This window comes from Bos indicus, chromosome 13 (genome assembly GCF_029378745.1).
Source record: "Bos indicus isolate NIAB-ARS_2022 breed Sahiwal x Tharparkar chromosome 13, NIAB-ARS_B.indTharparkar_mat_pri_1.0, whole genome shotgun sequence".
NCBI classification, from domain to species: domain Eukaryota; kingdom Metazoa; phylum Chordata; class Mammalia; order Artiodactyla; family Bovidae; genus Bos; species Bos indicus.
Window position 1 is genome coordinate 66,789,133 of NC_091772.1, and position 7,147 is coordinate 66,796,279.

Sequence of the window (7,147 nt, forward strand, 5' to 3'; positions counted from 1 at the left end):
ACCCTTCCAGTGAGAAACCAGAGGCTCTGAGAGCAGACGATGAGGTGATCATCAGTGATGAGGTGGCCACTCTGCTGCCCTGCGGGTCGTGGGGAGGCTGCCCGTCTGCAGCTGGGAAGGTGCAGGCGTGGACTGGGGGTCTCTCTGGGGCTGAGCCTGTAACGGGGCACGTGGCTCATGCGGAAGGGCTTCCGTGGCGCTGCAAGGCTGGCCACAGAGCGTGCCATCCTCCGAGCAGCGGTCTGAACTCAACCACACATCAGAGTTGCTCTGGTTGGGGAGGGGACCTAGAAGTATGTATCCATGTTGGCCCCACCCCAGAAGGACGAAGTCAGAATCTGTGGCGCTGGCGCTGTTCTAAGCCCCCAGGTAGTTCCAAGAGCCACTGCTTTAGAGCCCAGCTTCATTGTTCACCAGATGGGACTGTCTGGATAAATAACTTTACCCCCTTGAATTTCATTTCCTTCATCTGCGAAGTGGGGGTAATAATCCCCACGTGGGGATTTCTTTCGTCCTTCCCTCCCAAGTCTGTGGCTTCAGAACTGCAGTCTCACCCCTTTCCCAGAGACTATGAGAAAGTTGGTCTCCTCCTTTATGGAAGTCAGCAGCCCTTTGGCATGGTTTCAGTCTGTCCCAGAGCATAGAGTCCTCACTATGAGGAGTAGGACAGCCGACCTAGAATCAAGTGTTAGCCCAGAGTCAGCTGGTAGACTGCAAGGGACGCCGCCCGCCCCGTGCAGTGCCTGTGGCCACCATTCAGTCAGAGTGCTCTGGCTGCTCAGTGAGGCCCCAGGGACGGGGCTCCTGGTGGCCGCTGCCATCTGGCCAGAGCTGACATGCCCTCTACATCCATGCTTTCTAACCTGTGCAGCAGCACTGCTGGCGAAGTCATTATTCCTGGTTTACTGAAGCCGAGACTGAGGTCCCAGAGGGTAAATAACTTGTGTGAGGCCCCGGGGCCAGTACACACAGAGCCCACATTCAAAGCGAAGTCTGTCCAACTCCACAGCCCAGGCTCTGCTCTCCCCCAGCAGCCTCCATCAAGAGACCGTCACAGGTCACTGACTGAAGCAGTCCACTTCAATCGGTTCTACTGTCCAAGGGATTTAATGAATTCACACAGAATGTAACCTGTGGAATCTTACACTTTTTACAATTTATTTTTACTGAAATAAGTTTACAATGTTATGTTAGTTTCTGGTGTACAGCAAAGTGATTCAGTTATACAAGTGAAGTTAGCCGCTCAGTCACGTCTTACTCTTTGTGACCCCATGGACTGTAGCCCGCCAGGCTCCTCCGTCATGGGATTCTCCAGGCAAGAATACTGGAGTGGGTAGCCATTCCCTTCTCCAGGGGATCTTCCCAACCCAAGGATCAAACCCAGGTCTCCTACACTGCAGGCAGGTTCTTTACCATCCAAGCCACCAGGGTGTGTGTGTGTGTATATATATATATTATATTTTTTTTTTTTCATATTCTTTTCTCCTTTTTTTGATTGGACCATTTTTAAAGTCTTTATTGAATTTGTAACAATATTGCTTTTGTTCTGTGTTTTGGTTTTTTGGCTGAAAGGCGTGGGGAATCTTAGCTCCCCAACCAGGAACTGAACCCACACTCACTGCACTGGAAGGGGAGGTCTTAACCACTGGACTGCGGGGCGGTCCCTCCATTATGGTCTATTACAGGATATTGAATGTAGTTCCCTGTGCTGTACCGTCAGGCCTTGTTTATCCATCCTTTATGGAATAGTTTGCATCTGCTGATTCTTGGCTCCCAGTCCATCCTTCCCTCTTCCTCCTCCCCCTCGGCAATCACAAGTCTGTTCTTTATATCTGTGAGTCTGTTTCTGTTTTATAAATAAGTTCAGAATCTTAAACTTTTTGAACTAAGGTTTTCATTTATATCATTAGTCCTTTGGCTTTTCTTTTTAAATTTTCTTTTTACCCAGGTAATGCTTGTACAAGGCACTTGCTGATGGCTCAGTGGTAAAGGATACACCTGCAATGTAGGAGACACAGGAGATGCGGGTTCGATCCCTGGGTCTCGAAGATCCCCTAGAGGAGGAAATGGCAACCCACTCCCAGTATTCTTGCTTGAAAAATCCCTTGGACAGAGGAGCCTAGCAGGCTACAGTCTGTGGGGTCACAAAGAGTCAGATACAACTAAGCATGCCCAAGCACAAGCAAATGCTTGTACATGGTACAGAAGTTCAGATTTCAACAATACGTTCGTAGTGAGGAGTCTCCCCTCCCATCCACCCCTGCCCCAGGCCTCCTCCCTATCCTCTGGACGCAACCGGGGTCACCCGATTATCCTTTCAGAGAGGTTCTGTCTAGCCGCTTTCTGCTGTATTCTACCCTGAGCCACAGGCTTGCTACAAGTGCATCAGAAGCCAACATAGACGAGAAGGTGGGGACTTCCCTGGTGGTCCAGTGGCTGAGACTCCACGCTCCTAATGCTGGGGGCCCAGGTTCGATCCCTGGTCAGGCAGCTAGATCCTACATGCTGCAACTAAAGATCATGTATGCCACTGCAAAGACTGAAGATCTCACGTGCCGAAAACAAGCCCCACCCGGCACAGCTGAATAAATATTTTAAAAGAAGAAGAGAAGACGGGTAGGGCTCCAGGCACTCACTCCCTCCACTGCAGTCCTCCTGCTTCCTATGTTGGACTGCCTCCTGGGATTTCGTTTGTCCAACAAGTCCATGTAAGAAAATCAAGTTTGAACCCACACCTTCACTTTCAAATGAGGAAAATGTCCCCTTCTCCAGCAGTTTTGTGGGGGGGAGGGTGGGGGAAATGTGATTTATCATCCCTTAAGATCAGAATGTATAGGTGTGAGAGTTGGACTGTGAAGAAGGCTGAGCGCCGAAGAATTGATGCTTTTGAATTGTGGTGTTGGAGAAGACTCTTGAGAGTCCCTTGGACTGCAAGGAGATCCAACCAGTCCATTCTGAGGGAGATCAACCCTGGGATTTCTTTGGAAGGAATGATGCTAAAGCTGAAGCTCCAGTACTTTGGCCACCTCATGCGAAGAGTTGACTCATTGGAAAAGACTCTGATGCTGGGAGGGATTGGGGGCGGGAGGAGAAACGGACGACGGAGGATGAGATGGCTGGATGGCATCACTGACTCGATGGACATGAGTCTGAGTGAACTCTGGGAGTTGGTGATAGACAAGGAGGCCTGGCGTGCTGCAATTCATGGGGTCGCAAAGAGTCAGACACGACTGAGTGACTGAACTGAAGATCAGAAAGAGTGTAGAGTTCTAGAAGCTGGGGAAACAAGGAGATGGGATGAGGAGAAACCTCTAAACTTGGCTATTTTTAACAACCTGTCACTCGGGGCTAAGACTTAGGAGCAAGGGAAAGCCCCTCATTACTGATTTTATTCACCCTTAGGCTCCTGGGGCCTGGTTCTACCTCTGGAGCCTGCTCACGGCTGAGACTCTGCCTCACCGAGCAGCCTCGGCCCTCCAGGAGGGCTTCTTGGGCTCAAATAAAGGCCGCATTTGCCCTGTGGTTCTGAACTTGATTCTTGTTTCCACCACTCAGGCTTCCCAAGCTCCGCCCTTCAAACAACGCCCCTTCATGTCCATCTTGTGTTCATAGCTGCGTGCAGGACATTGCACCCTAGTGAGCAGTATTCCGTTTCCCATCTAAACTTGGCAATAAAATAGTGATTCAGATGGTAAAGAATCTGCCTGCAAAGCATGAGACCTGGGTTTGATCCTTGCCTAGGTAGGGAAGATCCCCTAGAGTAGGAAATAGCAAACCACTCCAGTATTCTTGCCTGGAGAATCCCATGGACAGAGGAGCCTAGTGGGCTACAGTCCATGGAATCACAAAGAGTTGGACATGACTGCGTGACTAACACTTTTTTTTTCACTTTCTTTATTCACTGTTAGCCAGAATTTCTTCATGAAAGGAATGAAGATTTCATTTTCCTCTTCCTTCGAAGCTTGCTGCTCTGTTTGTGGTGGTCTGCCTGAATTCAGCGGCAGCAAGATGGGCTGTGTCTAATTTAGAGAGATTTGCATGCAGTCTGCGTTCCTTCTTTATCTGGGGAAAAGGCATTGTCAGGGAGGCTGGCAGGCATCCTTCAGTCACCCCCACAGCAGCACCAGTGCCCAGGTGGCATCTCCTGCCATTACCAAGAGCGTCGATTTAGTGTCAACAGGGAAACGAGACTCGCTTTCCTGAAGGCAAAAACTTCTTGATTAGATTTTCTTACTCCACAGTAGAGGTAAAAGCGGAGCCACATTTTTCAATCTGTCCTGCTCCCTGGTACACATGGAAAGTGGTTGGTATCGCAGCAGTGGGCCTTCGTTATCTGTGCCAGGAAAATGGCAAGCTCTCCTCCAGTCACCTTTCCCTTGATTAGCTAATACATGCCCTTAGCATAAACTTCAGAAGGTACAGAAGGGGATTCAGAACATAAATCTCCCTACCAGCTGCGTCTCCGGGCCACCCCAGCCTCTCCCCACAAGCAGCCAGTGCTAGTGAGCTGGAGTAGCCCTTCAGAGGCGGTCTTAGGTGTTTGCAAGTGAATAAAAATATAGCTAACACAAAGGGTGGCATCTCCTGTTCTCTGTTCTGCACCTCGCTTTTCACTCTACACTCACCCGATGCACAGAGTATCCCACCCACCACCCACTCCTTTAATAGCCGAGCTCCATGGCAGAGCTGTACGATAATTTAGTTAATCCTGTTAATGGACATTTAGGTTGTCTTCGATCTTTGGCTATTACAATGCTGCAGTGAACATCCTTGTATAGAACATCATTTCACACATGTGTGAGTTTAAATTCCCAAGCAGAATTGCTAAGTCAGAGAGGATGTGTGTTTTTCACTGTGATACAGATTGTCACGTTGCCCTCCTTCCATCAATGGTGTACGTGAGGGCCACTCCAACCCCCAGCCCCACTGTCTCTGTGCCCCTGTTAGCCATTTTCATCTCTGCCTGTCTGAACAGGGAACGGAGTTTGTTGTCTTAATTTGCGTTTCTCTTATGAGTGAAGTCATTCAGTGTTTCACAAGGATGGATGTATTAAGTGCCATGTGAGCTGTGCTCATGGAGCCCTTGCTATGTATGAGCTAAGTGCTTTACTCAGATGAGCACGTGGAATCATCATTCCTGCGGTGTAGGTACTTTTTATCATCAACCCATTTCACAGATGCGGAAAGCAGATTGAGAGGATCAGTGGCTTACAAAGAGACAGAGCTGGGAGGGAACATAAGCAAAGTGGTTCCAAAGCCTACACTCATCAACCCCAGAGCCACACTGGCCCCCAACCATGTGGCAGAGACAGGGCCCCGCCTTATCGCACCACTGGAAGCAGAAACGCCAGAGAAACAGCCCCAAGACTGAAGCCCTCAGAAGCCCTGCAGGCCTTTGTTCTCTCCCTGTGTCTCTCACGTGCCATCTGAGCGGTGGCTGCAACACTCACCTGCATGCGGAGCCCTGGGGCCAGGCTCCCTGGCTGCCCTTCCCATAAAGAGGGAAATCGAGAAATGTCTGGAAGGTTAGGCTTTCCCACCACAGCAGGGAGGAGGAGCCACCGTCAGGCACCCTTGGGTGAGGCTCCTTGCCTGCCTTCCCCACCATCTCTGCCTCTGCCCGCCCACCCCTCACCCAGTACCTCCCAGCTCCGCACTCCTCATCCCACGTTGCCTCCTTCCAGTCATCTCCTGGGAGATGTCTGCTGAGCACCTGCTCTGTGCCAGGCCCCATGCTGGGCTCTGGAACCGTGCACTCCAATTTGAAAGGCAGTTTGAACACCCCCATGGTGGCCAAACAGGGTGTCACAAGAGAGCAGTGATGGGCTTCAGCAGAGGTGAGGGGCCCCCAAACCTGGCAGGACAGATGGGGAGAGATGGGACTGGCACCATCACTGTGTCTTGAGTGACTTTCACGGGAGCCTAGGAGGGCCATGAGTCTCAATGCCCAAGAGGCAGGACATCACTCAAAGCCAAGGGAACTGCATGGGATGGGGCCCTTGGGCATGTGGGGGTTTCACGTTTACCTCATTGGCTGCCCTGGGGGGTGAATGAGCTCCTCACTGCTGCAGAACCTGACAGAACCATATGCAGGGTGACTTCCTGGGAGATCAGGGGTCACATTTGTCCAGAGTCACAGCTTGTTCCAGTTCAAGTCTCCACAGATCCTGAGTGATGGGGAAGCAGATTCCACTGGATGGGGATGAAGCCTCCATTCTGACTCCTCAAGCAAGATCTGACCTCACAGGGTCATCCAGAAAGCACCCAGGACCTGGGTAAGAGGCCACCACCCCTAGGGCAGTGGGAAGGCTGTGGGAGGCCCACAGCCCCTGGGAAGAGGCTTTGCTCTTGAAGCCATAGGGAGCAGCTGGGGAAGAGCCACCAGAGTCGGGTCCACAGAAACCATGCCATGGTCTGGTCACAGCTCAGGAAGGTTCCAGCAGCCAGGCTCCAGCTCCAGGGGCCTCAGGAATCCTGCCCATCCAGGAAACACCCAGAAGACAGGGGACAGGAACCGGGACCCCCAGCCCAGCCTCCGTGAGACCTTAGAACATCCCTCTCCCTCTTGGGATCTTGGCTCTCCTTCATTTGGGGACTGAGGTGCCAGCCTGGGGAAGTCCACATCTGTGACCAGCTCACGGTACCTGGGTGTTCATCAGCCACCACCACCCGCCCTCATCACTTACTGGACACTCACCATAGCTGGAAACAAAACAGACATTGTCCCTGCCCCAGGAGCTCACGTCCTCGTGGGACAGACAATAAACAAGTAAACAAAGACGCAGAGTGATCACAGAGCATTATCAAGGGGCAAACTCAGTGCAAAGTGATGGAGACTAGATAACAGGCGATCCTGAGGACGGGTGTCCTGAGAAGTTCTCTTTGATGAGGTGCCTTTGAGCTGAGCTCCGAATGATGCCGAGGAGTGGGGCAGCCCAAGAGCTGAGGGAAGAGGGGTCTAAGCAAAAACATAGGTGCAAAGGTCCTGGGGCAGAGAGAGAGAGCACCATCATGCTTCAGAAAACAGCCAGAAGAAGTCTCAGTGGCCCATGTGTGAGCCAGAGGCTGGTGCGGGAAAAGGCCAGAGAGGGGGCAGGTGCTCTTGGAGGGCCACGGAAGGGTTTTGAGCTTGCAAGGGACGTGATCT